General features: G+C 43.7%; 1 protein-coding gene across 2 annotated transcripts in view; it reads left to right on the top strand.

Annotated features, from left to right (window-relative positions):
- The first annotated feature begins 5,514 nt into the window (after positions 1-5,514).
- The window catches only part of REV1 (REV1 DNA directed polymerase), a 55,607-nt gene continuing 42,706 nt past the window's right edge, over positions 5,515-18,415 (top strand). For both annotated transcript variants that reach the window (XM_066545232.1, XM_066545231.1), the window contains exon 1: positions 5,515-5,782. The gene's annotated coding sequence lies outside the window, so the exon portion shown is untranslated. The remainder of the gene's footprint in view (positions 5,783-18,415) is intronic.

The raw sequence follows: 18,415 nt of genomic DNA, 5'->3' as shown, positions 1-18,415 counted from the left end.
TTTCATCTAAAATAAATTCTACTGCAGTGTCCTAAACTGCTTCAGCACAAAATTAGCTAAAATAAAACTTATATTTATGTATTCTTCCCAGTTGCAAGGGCAGATGCAGCCCTGACGTATGACTGGGGGAGGATTCTTCACCATTCAGCTGTGCCCACAGGATCTGCACCAGCAAAGAGTCTTGCACTCACCAATGGTAATGAGCAAGAGGAAGATAGAACCAAGAGGTCTTTAGACTCTTCAGTAAATCAACATTTTGTGTAAAATAGGCCTGATGCATTGCTCCATTCTGGACACTAGTGCACCCCTCCAAAATGACTACTGGGGGGTAAAGTAGGTTCATAAAATAAAGCCACATGCCAGCATGTTTTAGGAAGTACATGAGACAAATATATATTGGTGACACCTTTCCTTTCAACCACTGGCCCTGTGATTGGCAGTAGTAACACAACAACCATATTGCTCCATCATTAGCAAAATGCCTGAAGCTAGGGTTGGCTCTGATTCTTTCCAACAGCCTTTTCAGGTTTGTTTGTTTTTCATAATTGCTTTGCTTCCCATAATTTTTCACCTAGGTCTTTATTCTTGCCTTGAGAATGCCTTCTGTGCAAAGAGCCTCACAGCCACTTCCCCTAATGCCAGGCCCCAATGGAGACTGCTGCTCTCTGCAAGGTTTGATTTTATGTTATTTTATCCTTTCAGGACTGTTCTTAGTTACATACTGAGAAAAATTTTTAAAGGGTAGGGGGGGTGGCACAGATTGTTTGCAAGTGTAGATTATCCTAGAGGTTTAACAGGTTTTTGTTGTTTGTTTGGAGTTTTTTTTTCTGTTATGTTTAAAAATCATACCAGAGAAACAGGGATTTCTATCCCTGGCTAGAAATCTTCCTTAGGTTCTTTCACTCTTGAAAGAGCGAGAGCAGCTCTGCTTAGTAGAACTAATTAATCAGAATTGTAATAAAACATTTATTCCACTTCAAAATATCTGACTGCATTGTGGTTTAGGAGCTAACAAAAATAGGCATCATGATTAAAAAGTAGGTGTAGGTAGTGATATGTAATAACGCTACAACCAAACGCTGCAGATGAGATTTTACAACAGCACTTTCACTGGTTAACATGAAACAATAGTGCTCGGTCAGGAAACTACTGCAATAATCCTGCAGCTTTTACATGTCAATATTTAGGCCATTACTACAGCAGGCTGTGCTACTACAGCATTGCAGGAGTTGTGAAATGTGTCTCTGTCGTTAATAATCACCTCGGCCCTGCGAGAGACGTGCGAAACTACAGACGGGCATGCGTCCCCTCCCTCCGGCTCCGCGGCCGGCTCCTGAGGGCCGGGAGGGCGGCGGGGCTGCGAGCGGGGCTCTCCGGAGGGCGGCGGGGCTGCGAGCGGGGCTCTCCGGAGGGCGGCTCCCGAGGGCCGGGAGGGCGGCGGGGCTGCCGGCGGTGCCCTCCGGAGAGCGGCTCCCGAGGGCCGGGAGGACGGCGGGGCTGTGAGCGGGGCTCTCCGGAGGGCGGCTCCCGAGGGCCGGGAGGACGGCGGGGCTGTGAGCGGGGCTCTCCGGAGGGCGGCCCGAGGGCAGAGAGCCCGGCGGGCCGGGCCGTGCCCGCAATGCAGCACCGCCTCGCCGTGTCCCGCCGCCACGCTGCCACCGGGACGCGGCTGCCCGGGGCCGCCCCCAGCCCGGGGCTGTGCCAGTCCCCGATCCCGGCTGGCTGCCGCAGGGGTTCCGTGTGTAACACGTGTTTGCGCCGAGAACAGCACCACAGTGACGGCCACGGCCTGAGCCACTCGCGGGCAGCCGGGCTGGCTGTGCTGGGGATAGGAGACATCGCTATGAAACAGCCCTCGGTGCCTTGGGCGGAGACAAACACCTGAATGAATTACGAGGCTGAACCTGTTGGTATGAAAGGGTCCAGAGACAGAGATGGATTCAGTGTCCCCTCTTCTCATCCCTCTGCTGCCCGAATAAAAATCATCTCCGAATTTGCGGCTGAGAACCAAACCTGAGTTTGAGTTGAACACACCCAGTGTGAATTTGACGTAGGTGATCCTTCCAAGAGCTCCGGAGCCAGAAGAACTACAGAGTGAGAAGTAAGGACCTTTCTCCCATATGACAAGGGAAAAGTCCACTGCTGCAATTCTCAATTGTTTATTTGTCTGTCACGACTGCTGCTTACAGCAGCTGCAGGCCGGTGAGTGCCATGGTAAAGCAGTGAGCAGCAGCTGGTTGTCAGTTGCACCTCATGGACCCTCTCTGGAAATGGATGAAGGTGGCAGCTTGGTTCTGGTAGAGCCAAGCAATTGGAAGTGCTCTGCCCTTTAAACATAACTACCTGCAGACCAGCAAAACAGCAGGCAATGGCACAGGCCAAGTTTTCTTCTTCCTCTGTGGAACGGGAGAAGATTGGCACTCTGTTGGCCCTTGCATTGGTGTGTAGTTGGCAGGCCAGCATCGCCCTGGGAAACACGTGAGACTAGAAAGAATACACAGAAATATCAGCTTGGGGAAGGATCTTCCCTTGGTGGCTTTATGTGCCCTCTGACAATATGAGATGTCATGACAGAAGCCTTCAGATGCCATAGCAGCCATAGTCACTGCTTGGCAACACCTCCTATATTAGGCTGCAAGTAGCATGACCCTGAGTTTCACCTGGAAATGCCTTTGTGCTGAAGGTACTGAAATTACATCAGACATCAGACATGCTTTCTGTAAGTTTTACTCAGAAAATGAGATTTATAAATAAGGGGTGCTCAACAATAACACCTCATTGAGATGACCAGCTAAAACCTCAGTCCCACTGAACACCTAGTGCCTCTCTCCCCACCCTCAGATTGGATTCCAAACTCAACAAAGACAGCAAGAATGCTTTTACTGAAGTCAGCAGGCTTGAACCAGGCTTCACCCTGTAAATACCAACGACTAAGCAATAAACCCAGTTCCCAATCTGGCTACTATAACCTAAGATGTTTCTCTGTCAGTTCAGGAGCTCACTAGTGAAGATGAGTTACAGCGTGAGGGTGTTAGAAGATAACTCACTACTGTTATTTTTTGGCCCTTTTCCTAGACTTACCTATTTTTATCCTCTTTTTAACATTAATTCTGTTTTCTGTTTCTTCCTAAACTAATATTGGCCTATTTTAACTAACTATCTATTCTTTGCTGAAAGTATAGAATGGCTGTTTCAGGTTTTTTCACTGGTAACTTACTCCAGCTATATTTCACAAAACAAAATAGCTGTCTCCATATGCCTCTCTAAATAATTGTTGGTTCCTCTTATAATTTGCTTATATGTCACTTTCTATTTAAAAATAAAATACAATCATTGACTAACCATTTTAAAGCTGTTCTTGCTAACTTAAATTAATCCCTATTCCACTTGTCTTTCTGCCTTTCTGCTCCACAACTGCCCCCTAGAGAAATAGCTCTGTAAAAAAAAAAAAATAATGCACAAATCCAGTCATGCAAAACTTTTAACAGTTAGTTTACTCTAGACTGGCAAGGACTGGGATTGGTAGATTAATTTTCTGGCAAAACTGGAAAATGTTGGCCCAGTGAAATGGATATATTCTAGATAACATATATTTTCTGAACAGTATTTTTCAGAACCTTTTTTTTTAGGTAATCTAATTGCTGATAAAAATTAGACTGAAAGCAACCAGCCACAATGTGTCCAAAATTTGACTTAAAGCTGGTCAAAACTCTAGTTAGTGCTTCCCTCTGGCAGGAAACACCCATATTGTGAAGACAAGTTTCATTAAAATACTGAGCAAAAGTCAATTATTTGGGTTTTTCTCATGAAGGTGCTAAGAGCTGAGCCATAAATTTTTCTCAAAGTGAAATGCAGGAAACACTCTGGCTAAAATAGCTGATGCTTAGCTGAGAGACACAGACCTGAACTCGAGTTTTCCTTATCCTGCATGGATATCTTGAGCAGTGTGTAACTAGATACGGGTGAAAGGCTGGACATTCATTAAGTTTTTGATGTTATTACGCAAAGTAGAAGAAAAAATATTTGAAATTGTAACATTTTTCACAGAACAGGACAACTGGCTATAGAGATGGAGAAAAGAAGGTTCCCCATAAGCCCTTGTCTTACAGTGACAGCTTCATCCCTGGAACTAAATCCCTATGGGTCTGAGTCCATCTGACTGGCGTGGTTATAATCAAATTGGAGTTTTGCCTAGCATCAGTGGGGACTCCTAGCAGATCTGTTTGTGTGGATACAATTGTAGGACTGGGGCTATTTGCTATTTATATAACAAATTCCATATACCAGAATCAGAAGAAGTCAATAGTAATTTTTATGTAAATTGCATCAAGTAGCACAATTAATTAGATTGGTGTTTCTAAGTATTTCTCTCTTATTTCCCCGACATTCCCATACACTATTACACCTGCTTTCCTATACAAGAATCTCCACATACCCTATGTTTTCCCCCAGAATTGGCCTTCCATTCTTCTCAGCCTCCCCATGGGTACACTTCAGAGTATCCCCAGTGTACTGAAAGGAGGTTGTAACCAGATGAGGCTTCACTCTCTTCTCCCAGGCAACTACTGACAGGACAAGCTGTGCCAGCTTAGGTCTGGGTTGGACATCAGAGGGAATTTATTAATGGAAAGAGTTTTTAAATATTGGAATGGGCTGCACAGGGAGGTGGTGGAGTCGCCATCCCTGGAGGTGTTCAAGAAATAACTGGATGTGGCACATCCAGTTGACAAGGTGGTAACTGGCTAAAGGTTGGACTTGACAATCTTGGAAGTCTTTGCCAATATAAAAGATTCCGTGCTTCTGCAATTAAAAATGCAGACTCATATGGGAACAGCCAGTGGGCGTTATTCCTTTATCCAGCTTGCGAGTGGAAGAAGCAGGCCCTTCCCCGGTGGAGGCGAGTCCTTCTACAGCGAGGGTGGCGAGGCCTGAACCTGAATCAGCTCCAGTTCGTCCAGGAGGCCCCAGCCCGCTCAGGGTCAGGGCCGGGCGGTGACCCGGCTCCCGCCTCCTCGGCCAGAAGGTGGACGCAGCGGGGGCAAGCACCGCCACAACCGCACTGGGGCCTTCTGCACCCGCGTCCTGGCTGCAGGGCGGTCCCCGGGCGCGGGGCTCCGGGCTGTGCTGGGCACGGCACTCTCCGGCGCGGCCTCCTCTCCCGTCCCGGTACCGAGTCCCCGCCCGCCGTGCTTGCGGCGCGCCCGTCGGGCCGCCAGGGGGCGCCACCGCCCCGCGCCCGCCGCGGCCCGTCCGCGCGCCTGGGGAGGCGCGCGACGTCTCGCGCCGCGCCCCGCCCCGCCCCTCCCCGCCGTCACGTGCGCCGCCGCCGGGCGCCTGTCTCCCTGCGGGCGGGCCGCTAGGGGGCGCCGCGGCCCAGGGGCCCTGCCCGGGCCGGCGCGCGCCGTTTGTTGACCGCGCGGCGGCGGCGGGTTGGTGGCGCGAGACTCTCCCGTGACGCGCTCGCGGGAAGGGAAGGGAAGGGGTGGGGGTGGAGGAGGGGCCGTGCCGGGGACACCGAGCGAGGTGCGGGGAGAGAGAAGGAGGGAGGGGGAGAGAGAGAGAGCGGCCGGCGCTAGGGAGGAGGAGGAGGAGGAAGAAGGCGGGCAGGAGGCGGTGGTTGCGTGCGTCCCTCCGTTCGTCCGTCCGTCCGTGCCGGAGGGGGAGCCGCGATGTGAAGCCCCACAGACACACAACACGCACACACACACGCACACGCACGGCCCGGCAGGGCAGGAGGCAGCGGCGGCGCTCCCGGGAATGTGTGTCTGGGACGCGGCAGAAGGTGAGTGGTGGCGGAGCGGGCGCCCTCACCCCCACGGCACGGCGCGGCGCGGCGGACCCATGGCGGGAGGGACGTGCAGGGGGTGGCTCGGGGACGGGGAGAAGGAAGGCAGGCAGGAAGGGAGGGGGGCGGGAGGCAGACGCGGGGCCCGCAGCCGCTGCCCTGCCTCCCAGCCCCTCCCTGGGCCCGCGGCCTGGGCCTTCCCCGTTCTGTTCCCGGCGCGGGAACGGGGGGAAGGGAAGGCAAAGGGGAACGGCGCGCGGCGTTATGTAACCGGCGCGCGGGGGCCTGGGCTGCCCGCGCGGGAGGGCGGAGGGGGACACGGGGACAGAGCCCGTGCGCGCCCGCGAGGCGCCGCGGGGGCGCGCCAGGTGTGCGCGTGTCCGGGTCACCCGCCCCTCCCCGCACCTGTGCGTCTGTCTGTCTGTCTTGTCTGTGTGTCTGTCACATGGGGCCTGCGCTGCAGACACAACACGGGTCCCCCAGGCAGAGGCGGGGAGAGCGAGGCTGTGCCACAGCGTTGTGCCAGCGCGGAGGGGTCACTGCAGGGAAATGGGCTACAGGGGGAGGAGAGGGGAAGCCCGAGCCCTGGCGCGGCCGTGCTCTCTGGAACGCTCCCCGCGCTGTAGCAGCGTGTATCTTGTCTGCGGTTTCCTGTAGTGTTTGTCACAAGTTGCTTTTGCTGAGCAATAGTGCTGGGTATAACTGGTGTGCCGAGGGGAAGAGGGAGGACCTGTGCTTGATGAGTAAGCCCGTGCTTACCAACACTGAGGGACTGATGTGTTCACATCTTGACCCCTTCCCCTCTGATTTTGATGCTTTTTGCTCTACAGTTACCATTGACTTAACCTGTGATACTGAGCTAAAAGCCCCTGATGCGAACTGGGCTGTAATGGCATGTTAACCTTAAGAAGGAAGAGGAACATAGTATCTATCACCAGCACGTTTGGGTTTTCTGAGTAGAAACTCTGTGTTTTTTGTGCTGTAATATTCCATTATTTCTGATGCTTTAAAATTAAGATCACAGTCTTCAGAAAGACAGGGCTGTGAGTACTCAGCTTGTGTTAATAACTGTCTTAATGAAAAGATGAGTTGATGTTTGTTGTGCATCTTGATCTAAAATCCAGGTCCTACCTCAAATTTGACACCATAATCCAAAGAGGCAAAACCAGGGGACTTTAATTTTATAATCTGAATTCTTTATTAATTTAGATGCAATTGTTGCTCAAATAGAACTGGCCAGAGCAGTTACCTAATTACTATTAGTTGCAAGAAGTTACACCTAAAATTTGTTTCCGGAATAGTCCTGTTTTACTAAGGTTTATGACATTTAACACAAATGAAATCCAATATCAGACAGAAATCCAAATCTCTGACAAATTCCTTGCCATCTTGCCTCAAGCCTGTAGTTATTACCCATTCCCACCATATTGGTCTTTCATTCAGCCCATTTCTTCTGCTGGATAATGCACCAAATCCCTGTTAGTAAATAATCCCAAGCTGTCACACTGGAGGTCACTGGTAGGACAGTGTTTGTAGAGGCACAGTGCAGACACCTGCCTTGTGACTCACTCATGTTTAACTACTTGAAGAAAGATTTTTTTTTTAACAGCAAAGTGCTAATAGGAAAAATTCATTAGTATATTTCAAGCCTCAATTGTAAAATGGTTGTACAAAACAATATGTGTTTTTTTCAGTACATTATTTAGTAATGAGCCCTTCAAACCTAGGACCAGTCCATCTTTCTGAATAGTACACACACTCTGGTACAGCCTGTTCTGGTGCAGTGATAGTGTGCGGTAACAGAGTGCCAATTTTCATTAGTTGTTTCTGATCCCTTGACCCACATGACTTCTTGAAAGAATTTTTATGACAAATTTTCAATCTTTCTACCATCCCTTTCATTTACTGGAGAGATTTTTAAAAAAGAGTAAGAATTAAATATGACTTTGAGTAGGTAGAAAAAAAATCATGTGATTACACAGACTTTTTTTTAATAACACAAGACAAGCAGGAAAAAAATAACTTGCCTGACCCAGCCATGTGCTTTCCCCATTTAATTTGTTAGTGATTGTTTATTTCATAGAGAATGGGGTTTTTTTAATTCAACCTTTTTCTCTTATAATTAAAGGGGTATATTATTATCACTGAGATCTCTGTCAGCTCTTAGGAGGTTTGCCTGGTGTATATATAACAAGGGAGCTAAATATCCAAATGTTGAAACCCTTCATCAAGAATATAATGTAGATTAATTTGGTGATAGTGCCACATGTTTACCTAAGCATAGCAAAATGAGGAAAAAATTGGAAACAAGTAGAAATGAGAATAGCCATGGAATTGTAAAAAGAGTTGGAAGTAAGAGAGCAAACCTTAAAAATCATGAGGAATTCTTAGATGTGTGTGATGCAGTATACTTGTGGAAGTGTCTTTGTCTAGCAGATAGGTAGGTATCTGTAGTGCTCTGCCCCGAGAGCAGCTTTTTACTCTGTTTTGGAAACCAGACAGCATTTAATTGGACACACAGATGTTTTTAGGGAAGAGGGCCTGCTGTGTCTGTGATCCCCTCACTCTGTATTTCACATGGAATATCTGGTGCTTGTAAGACAGAAGTCAGAATTAGGAAAGGCTTCTTTCTCAGTGTTCATGAGAAGAGAGGTGAGTGTGCAGAACAGCCCTCAATTCTGGGCTGGAATGATAACTTCCATTCCTGTGGCTTTTATTTCAAAATTGACTTAAGGACTGCTGCTACTGTAGCTACGGAATCTGTGACCATGAAATTCCCCTAGGAGATACTTTTAGTTAGGTATACCCATAGCAAGGATTGTATATTCCATATTCCTTGCTTTAAATGCCTAGGCAGACAGTGGTCCCTGAATTTCAGTGTTAGCTCTTGGCTAAAGCAACTCCTTTCCTATCTCAAAGTTTCAGGTTTCCCAGCTGGTATCCTACCTATTTGGTAGTGCTGAAACTGGTGACTTGAAATTCAGTAACTTGCAGAAGTAAAGCTTAGCCATGCTGTGGTTAACTCTTCTCTTAGTTTTGCTTTTCCATTCCCAGCTATATATAAATACTTTACCCAAGTCCCAGTGTAATGGAATTCTTGGTTGTAACCTCCTTATTTGGTTTGCCTCAAGTAATGCACATCTCTTCAGTGTCTTGATTTATGAAAGTAAATAACCCTGGAAAGGAGAAAGGCGGTTTCTCTTAGGAGAAGACACTGCTCAGGTACCTTGCAGAGTCATTCTTGCAAATGCAGGTGGATTGGTTGGAATGCCAAAGCAAGAAGGCAGTTCAGAAGCTATGCATAGTAGGGTCAAGAACTATAAGATTTTCCCAAATTAACACAGAGACTGGCAATCTTCTGGTAAGGTGACATATGGTGTATTTTGGCAGAATCCTGGGGACTGTTGATAGTATGTTTTGTCAGGTTCTAGTTGTCAGTGAATATCCAAAGTGAAATAAAGTTCTGTCCACCATGTTCATGACTTCACCTCTTTGGGTTGGCTCACATCAGGTATTTGTTCAGGGCATGATGAGTTAGCATCATGAACAAATGGTTGTGCTCCACTGAGGTCATCTTGGAAACCTAGGAGCTGTTGCTTTTTAAAGGAAGTAATGGAATTGCTATTAATTTTTACAAACAGGAAAGCCCCTGACCCCATGGCATGTAAGGTAAATGATTAGTGCAGCTTCCCAAGTAGTGTATTTTACCATTCTGTGAAATTCAATGCAACTCCCAGTTGAAGTAAAGAACTAAAATAATTTATATTGAAAGGATACTGTTCCTGATTTCTGGATCTACTTGTTGTTTTCAGGAAACATTAGAGCACTCAGCTCTAATACTGCCTTTTCAGTCATAATTCCTTGACTTTCATTCTCTAATTGCATTATTTGGTAAGCAGTTCCAAGAATCCTCCTTAATAAACCAGTAGTAGGGGAGAGGTAAGGTTGTAATGACTTTTTACTGTAATTTCTGGCTGATTTGAAGTTTTAAGCATTGCCCCGTCCTGTAACTTCTATATTGATTTTTAACCCAAGTTTTAAAATTGTAGCACTTGTTTGGGATGGGCCATTTTTGCTCTGTAGCCATTTTGTATTTATCTGTCTCCACTAAGCAGCAGTGTAACATTGCTGGTTTTATGTCAAAGGTGCTTAAAATACCAACTTAGAACCAGTACAAGCCAAGAACACAATTCAGATTTGAGTTTAAATTAAAGGATCTTGAAGAATTAGAGCATTTTTGGTTTTTTCCCTGTATTTTTCCTGGAAAATACAGAAACGTGCCCTTCTTATTTTTCTCTGAATCTAGGAGGAAACTTGATAATATGTTGGGTCAGATCAGAAGTTTGTTTTGTTAACAATAAACAAACACACTAAAATACTTTCCCTTTGTGTTCTGAGCTTCTATAGTTTGTTACCTTAAAAAAATAGAATATGTTTTTATTCCATGTATGTATTGAACAGATCTGGACTTTTAGCATCCTTGGTATCCACTGTCAGATAATCTTAAAATAAACTAGGCTATGGATTAAAAAATACTTCAATTTCTTTTGATCTCTCCACTTGCTTGTTTCATCTCATTCTTCCTAGTCTTGTTGGTCTGAGTTGATGAAAAAAAGTAATATCTGTAGACTGAAGAAAGATGTAGAAAACTTGAGTAGAAAGTTGAAGCTTCAAGGCTAAGTATAGAAGCCTTATGTTGTGAAGATTTTACTTCAAAAAAGATCTTGCAGCTTTGAGAGTTTCAAAGGCGATGTCAGAAAAGCATTTGGGAACTTGACTGTGCAATGTCAGTTGAAATTAAGTAATGTCATTCAAACACTGCTATGAACAGAAAACCTACCTATTTCCATACTGAATCTGTAGTTATCAATGCTTTTGCTGGTGAAGTTGTTGAGTTCTTAGAGTTTTGCTGCCCATACACGAGTAAAGAGTCCTCCTTAGCATCTGACATCATCTGCCATTTGCAAAGTAGATGCCTTCTCTCTCGTTTTCCCTGAAAAGCCTGGCAGGATCAACACTTGCTCAGTGATAACATTGGATTGACCATAAAGCACAAGTGCCTTGGGCATGTCTCCTAAAAAACCCCAACATCATCATGGAATAGTCAGGGCTGCAAAGAACCTTAAAGGTCATCTGGCTCCAGCTCCCTGTCATGTGCAGGGACACCTTTCACTAGGCCAGGTTGCTTAGAGCTCCGTCCAGCCTGGTCTTGAAGACTTCCAGGGATGGGGCATCCACAGCTTCTGTGGGCAACTTGTCCCGGTGCCTGACCACCCTTACAGGAGAGAATTTCTTCCTAATATGTGATTTAAACCTACTCTCAGTTTGAAGCCATTCCCTCTTCTTCTGTCCCTACAAGTTCTTGTAATAGTCTCTCTCCATTTTTCTTGTATTCTCCCTTCACATACTGGTAGGCCACAATTACATCACCCTGAAGCCTCTCCAGACTGAAAGATGTCAATTCACTCAGCCTCACAGCAGAGGTGCTTCATCCCTCTGATCATCTTGGTGCCTCTTATCTGGACTTGTTCCAACAGGTCCATGTCCTTCCTGTGCTGGGACCCCAGATCTGGACACAGCACCCCTGGTGGGGTCTCATCAGAGCGGAGTAGGGATGAGGGTCTCTCTCATCCTGCTGCCCACGCTGCTTTGGATGCAGCCCAGGGTATGATTGGCTTTCTGGGTCATGTCCAGCCTCTCAGCCACCAGCACCCCCAAGTCCTTCAGGGCTGGTCTCAATCTGCTCATTCCAGAGCCTGTATTGATTCCAGGGGTTGCCCCTCCCCGGGTGCAGCACCTTGAGCTTGGCCTTTTTAAACCACGTGTACCCTCTCATTATACTGGTTACAGCCCTGGCCCAGAGCACTGGGCTTTGTTTCTGTACTCCATTCACTACTGCCAGAGTGGTCAGTCTGGGTAGCCAGCACTCACGCTGGTCAGCAGCAAAGATCAGTTTGTTGTGTGTGCACATCCATGCAGGTACCCATACACACATGTGTAGACAAATAGCTAAATTCAGTCAAAAAGATGTAGTCTCTTCTGAAGGATACCCATCTCCTGGGCTGAAGTCTGTGGAAGTTGAAAGTAGTTATGTATATCAGGTTTTCACAAGCACAGTTCCTTTGAATTTGATGTTAATAAATTCAGAGCATCCACAGATTCCTTGCTTTGATCACCTCATGAAAATTTTGCAGTTATTTTTGAATAATTATACCTCCACTTACCCACTTTTTCTGCCTTGTTAAGTTTTTCTTCAGCTTTGCAAGGATGTTTCAGTTGTGCCTGGAAAGTCTTAGAAAGTCCTTAATCATTCAGCAATAGCAACTCTTCTAATTATTTGGGAGTAGTGATCATGGGTTTACTTATGCTACCTACTGACTTCCTGGCCTGTGCCTTAGCATAGACTGCTTGGGGAAGACAGGAGTTGTGGGACTGGATTGCCATACTGAGTGTACAAACCAAAAACCTTCTAAACAAGTTCTGTTGATTATTAGGTAGAAAACTAACATCCCAGTCTTCATTTTCAAAGAAAAAAGAGACATCATTCTCCCTTCTCAAATATTATAGATAGCTAAACAGAGGCAATTGGGGGAAGACTATGCAGCTCATAAGCTCATCTTGTTTATTGTTTTGGATACTCAAGTCCAAGAGAGCATTTCCTTTTGGTGATTTACAGTCCCTTCTCTGTGTTGGTATTTAGAGTCCTAATTTCACCAGCTATGTTTCTTATTCTGATTTTACTTAATGGTTTTTATTCTGGATTCTAGGCACTTAGAAGCTGGCATAAAGATTATGAATGTGCCAAGTCCTCTTGGGGTTGAAGCCCCAAAAGAACTTAAGCACAGAAAAGAACTGATGAAGCCAGTTGGTGAAGTTTGCTGAATCTTATCATTGTTTTGTGGCACTAAGAACCCTTGTGTGAAAGAAGTGATACTTGAACTAAAAAGTGAATTGAGCTACCTGGTTACATACAGCAAGGAACATTTGTGAAGAAAACCTGTTCATCACTGGAGAACTCTGAGGGGGTTGGGGAGGTCATGACTTAACCAAAAAATGCAGAAATGTTGAAACTGAAGGCCAGTCTTCTGTAAGCAGAAGAAAAAACCAGGTTAAACCACTACTTGTGACAAGCTATAAATGAACTGTAGGTGTTATTGAGTGTTATTCCTAGAGGGAAATTGACAGTTGGTTTCAAGTTAAATCTGCCTTCCTATTTTTCAAAGAATTAGCCATCTCAAATGCCATGTATGAAAGCAAAAATGATATCTTGAAAAGAGATTGTTCAAAGCTGGTGTGGATTGTACAGTGATTCTGGTTTCTGGACCTCATGCTCAGGCTTCCTCAAGTTGTGACAAGTAAAACAATTGTCTGTCCCAGACTCCCAAGTTAGTTGTAACAACATATAAAGACTTTTGTCTTGTACAGCTCTGGTATAAAGTTGTTACAGTTATCTGCTGTACAGCTGTTTTTTGTATTATTGTGATGTTTAGCCAGCAAAAGAAATTTCTATTTCTTAGTTGTTACTTGTATGTAAAGTATTTAGTCCATGATTGTACTGATCATGAAAAACTGATCTGAAACAGAGACCATTTTGAGTTGCAAAAGTAGTCAGTTTGGAAGGTGGGTTAGTTTAGCAAAGAGTTCTCTTTCTCGGGGACTGATTGAACTGGAAGTTCTCAGAGTATCATTTCTTTGCTGTCAACCTCAAATGAAAGTATGCACAGAACACCATTTTAGAATAGTTATCTGCTCATGAGGAGTTTCTTCTGCAGGGCTTGGAAGTTTTTCTATGTTTTATGTGAGTTGTATGGTATTTTGCCTTTCTAGCAAATGCCATGGATGCTCATATTTTAGACAAATGGTATTTCTAAATTTCTCATACTGTTTTCTAATATTTAAATTGCCCAAGATTTTGAAGTTTGTCCTTTCTCATTTACATTTTTATCTTTAATCACAGGACATGGAGGTGGTGTTGGGTGTTTTTGGGGATAGCTATTGGTTCAAGCATCCTTCAGCTAATTTCATTTCTCTTGATTTAAAATATCATCAAAGATTGAAGTGCAAAACAGAACTTGCTGGTTGGCCCTATAACATCAGGTGCTTGTAGTTAGTGCTTCTCCTGTGGGGACAGGTAGCATAAGATATGGAGCTGCTTGATTGTAACTTTTTTTAAAGCCCTTACCCTGTGGAAAAGGTAAGGTAGCCTATCCCTCTGGTTTATTGCAGGGGAAAAAGCATAAGCAGCACTAATTAGTGATCAGTAGCCAGCTCATTAGAACTCTGTATCTGCATTTACACTGCCATTAGTTACAGTCATGACCCAAAAGTTGGTTTCTAGAAATTGCTAAGATAATTTTAAGATCCCATCCATTCTTCTCTTTTTGCCTGTCTACTTTGGCTTTATCTGATGCTTTTGTTAGTCACTTCATCTTGCTAAACTTAGGGAAAGCAAAACTATAAAATTATGTCAATTTTATGTTGATTTAGTGAGCTGACCTGCACATAGCACCAGTGTGAATGTAGGGGGTCATATGAGCCTGGGAAGAAGGGATAAAGCCTGTTAGACCAGCAGAAGCTGAAGAGCAGAATCATCCCTTTTGGTAGCAGTCAGCCAACAAGTTGACTCAAACATCTTATGAAACTTCACCCTGAGACTTTATTTCTCACCTAGAATAAAATTCAGTACTGCCTTGTGATGTACTAATTAGTAATTTTAATATAGAATAGTAGTGCTAACCCTGAATTGTCTGAAATGACAGGCATTTAAGCAGATAGTATCTTTAAAAAAGCTTTTGACTTTTTTGTGTAAGTTCTTTTTGCTGGATTCTGGACTTCTTAGTATGTGATAAAAAAATAGTTTTCTACCCTATAGCAGCAGCTCTTTTCCAGAAGACTCAGCCAAGAATAGGACTCTTGTGCATAGAAATGTATAAACATGTAAGATAGTTCTTTGCTCAAAGAGCTTGAGGACTAGTGCCAAGCAGAGTGGTGAGTTTGATGTGGGAGGTGGAATGTAGAGGCATGAAACTCAAACAAGCCACAAAATACCCACTTGATGGAAAAAGCTTCTAAGCCCTGCTGAGCTGGGATGAATTCAATCTAGAGTTCAAGGAAAAGATTCTGATACTCATTAGCAGTGGCCCAAGACACCCATATTTCTGCTGGAGTTACACCTTTTATATAGGCTTGTGGAATGTGAATACGTTAAATAAATCAAGTTCTTTTGCATTAGAGGACAATGACAGGATGTCTGCTCTGGTCAGAAATGCAGACTAGCTGTTATAGTGTGTTACACTTCTGTACACCTTTCAGTTACCAAAAATTGGATTATCTGGATGGAACATTACTTGTGTGATGCACTTAGACACAGCTTTGGCAGGGTTATTTGTTGAGTCACAGTGCAGCCTATTTTGTCTTTGGAAATAGTTCATATGTTTTCTTGTAGGGCAGAACAATAAAGTTTATATTCTGCCAGATTCAAGTTGGCTACTTGAAGAGGTAGCAAAAATACCTCTGCACTGTATATATGCTTGGCAGAGAGATTGCTGAAATGTATGACAGAAGCAGAGACTAGTCCTGCACTGGAATTAAAAAGCTCGTGATGATCCATGTTCACTTCTTGCAGAGTCATTGCAGAATACAGATCTGTGCTCCCAACCATTTTTCCCCATAATACTGTGGTGGTTTTGGTCTGGGTTGGTCCCTTAGCCATGTTAATGAATTTGTGCAAACAGAGAAAACTGTTCTGAAACAAGGTAGATACTTTAAGAAAGAACTACAAGAAAGATGAACTGTGAAATTTGCTTGTTTGTGATGGCTGTTTGAAGTCCTCTGTCTTGATTTCTACCCACCCATACCTCCTCTGCTTCCCACCTTCACGTGTTCTTTACTAAGTGTTTCTCTTACTCATCCCTTCATCACGATTCCTATAGGGGGAGCATCATACCATCCTTACATTTCTTATTTCATGAACCAGTGAGCATGTTTAAAATCTTGCTTAACTTTTCCTCTGGTTTAATATATCTTGGGCAAGGTATTTCTCATGCTCATTTGTTCCTTATGTTTCAGCAAGGAAGCTGCAAGAGGTTACCTTCATTTTTTAAGGAAAAATTCACACTGTAAGGACAAGTCTTTAGCAGAGAGGTTTCTCTGTAGTCCAGAAACCTTGGTTCATCATTCAGTTCCTGGAACTATAAAGGGAGAAACTAGTCTCCCAGGTTTTCATATTAGCATTAAAAAAATAATCTGTGACCCTGAAAGGGAAGACTTGAGCCAGAGACATCTTATAATCACTGAAGTACCATGTTCCTAACCTGGGTGTTCAGAATTTAAGTGGACTGGCTTAAGTGGACTGAGTCAAAAATTGCATCTGCTAAGGAAATGATAAATTACTATCAGATGTTTTAAGTAGGCATTACAGCCTAGTTTCTCTAGTTTTGCAGGCTCTAGGAAGACAGCTTCTGAGCAATTGATACATCATGTTTTTGGCACCTTGACCTATGTAGTTTTGTTTGATTTCTAATTTTAATCAAACTAGCCACGTAACTGTGATTCTGATTTTAATTGGCTTCACTTTCAGACTAGAGATCTTTCTTTCTCACCTTCCAGTGTCCTGAATAAAAATGAAACGTGTTTCAAGGTTTTAGAAAAGCTCGCTCTTATGAAGGCAGTTCTTCAGTTTATCAGGCATTAGATATTTTAGTTAATCAGGATGATGTTGTATAGGGATCAGAGTTAAGACCTATCAAGGCCTGTCTTCTCAGTGGTTGGTGTTGTGATTTAGAGTATGCATTTTGTACAGTCTTTGTTTTTTCAGAGCAAAATATTTGTATGAGTTTTTTTCTTTCATACTCTTAGAATCATAGAGCAGCCTGGATTGGAAGTGACCTTAAAAGAGTATCTAGTCCAACCTTTAATGGGTAGGGAAGCCTGGTTGAGGTTATCTGGTGCCCTGTCCAATTGCGACATGAAAATTTCAAGAGATGAGGACTCTGCTGGGTCCCTGTGTTCCAGTCATTGATTGTTCTCACTCTAAAAACTTTTTTTCTACATCAAGATGAAACTTCCTCATGGAGCTTGTATCTGTTGCGTCTTGTGCTTTCCATGTGGCTCCTTATGAAGAGAGAGCCTCTGCCATTTTTGTAGCTACCCTTTAAGACTTTGTCATCCTTGATTAAGAGGGAGAAAGTAATCATCAGTTAAGATTCCGGTGTCTCTTATGAGCTCATACACTGATATCTGTAGTATCTAAAAAACCTAGATGACATTTTTATTAATGGTTTTCCTTTTTTCATGAACTTACTCTTTTATGTTTTTCCAAGAATTTCTTAGCCAGAAGTGATAGATGTGAAATACACTTCAGCAGATGAAAAAATACAGATTTTCCATATGAAAGAAGTCATCAAGCCATTTTTGCTATACACTGTCCTCTGCAGGAAGAAAATCAATTTTGTATCTTAAGAGGTCATCTAGCTCATCTCCTCTCTTTTTCTTCAGTGCTTCTTAAGAGTTCTGTGGTATCTATTAGATGCAGTCCAAACCACTAAAAATTAATTTCAGAAGGCCTTATGTCTTGGAAACAGGTCTGTGGGTAAGAGATGCAGGTACCTAGAGAGAAAATACAGTAATTTGAGAAGGGCTTACTTTGTTTTGGATGTTGATGTAGAGCTCATCTCCTTGATAAGTGATTGATCTTCATAATTGCACATACAACAACATATATGTCAGTTGTGTATCAAGTAACAAGCAACTGTTAGCACAGAACCAAGTGCATAATGATCTTTCTGTGTTTGTGGAGGTCCTGAAACATTAAACAGATGCTTAGCTTTTCAAAATACCTGCTACCTGCTTTGACTATAATTCTGTGGTTGCCTAATCTGGCATATTTGCAGTAGTCAATGAAAATGATTGTACTTAGGAAAACTTCTGCTGCAACTGTGTCGTATTTTGCAATCCAAGGTTTCACTGCATATCAGAGTATGCCTGCTTCGTCCTCTAGGACAAAAGGGAATTAAAAGACAAAAGCTAGGACTCACGTTCAGCTAGGTTCATAAGAAATTGAATGTTAATACTATAAATGAGGTAGTCTCCAAAACAGGGCAGTAGAAGGCCTGGATAGGAAAATGACCAGAATGTGTTGTTGTCATCTCCATCCACAACCATATGTGCTTTCTGCTAAGCTGGAGACTGAGTGAAGCTTCTGTGCTCTTCTTACTGGACAATGCTGTGGGTAGTCCAGAGACTCAAAAACAAGGATGGAAATAAAAATAGTTGACTTTCTTCTGTCTATTTGCTGTAGTTTTGCATAGTTTTTTAGGGAGGATAAAGGAATATAAGTTAAATATTTAATGAAATAGAAGACTTAAGACAGTCACCTTTTTATAGTTTCAGAGTTTTGTGCTCTAAGAGCTGATAGACCTAAAAGGCTATTTTGTCTTTTTATTTAGAGAACTATTTTGTTTGAAAAGTGAGTGATGTAATAGCAGGCAGTGATCTCATGATCTTACCACATCATTAATCAATATTCTAAAATCAGTTTTAGAACAGCTATAGTAAATATGAATCACTTGGGTGCAGTGAACAGTTGGCCACAGTCCAAGCATTGCTTTTTTCTATCCAGGAGTTCTGTTC

The sequence above is a fragment of the Molothrus aeneus genome, chromosome 2, assembly GCF_037042795.1.
Source record: "Molothrus aeneus isolate 106 chromosome 2, BPBGC_Maene_1.0, whole genome shotgun sequence".
Lineage (NCBI taxonomy): Eukaryota > Metazoa > Chordata > Aves > Passeriformes > Icteridae > Molothrus > Molothrus aeneus.
The sequence above is the reverse complement of the archived record's forward strand: the minus strand, read 5'-3'. Positions and strand labels throughout refer to the sequence as shown.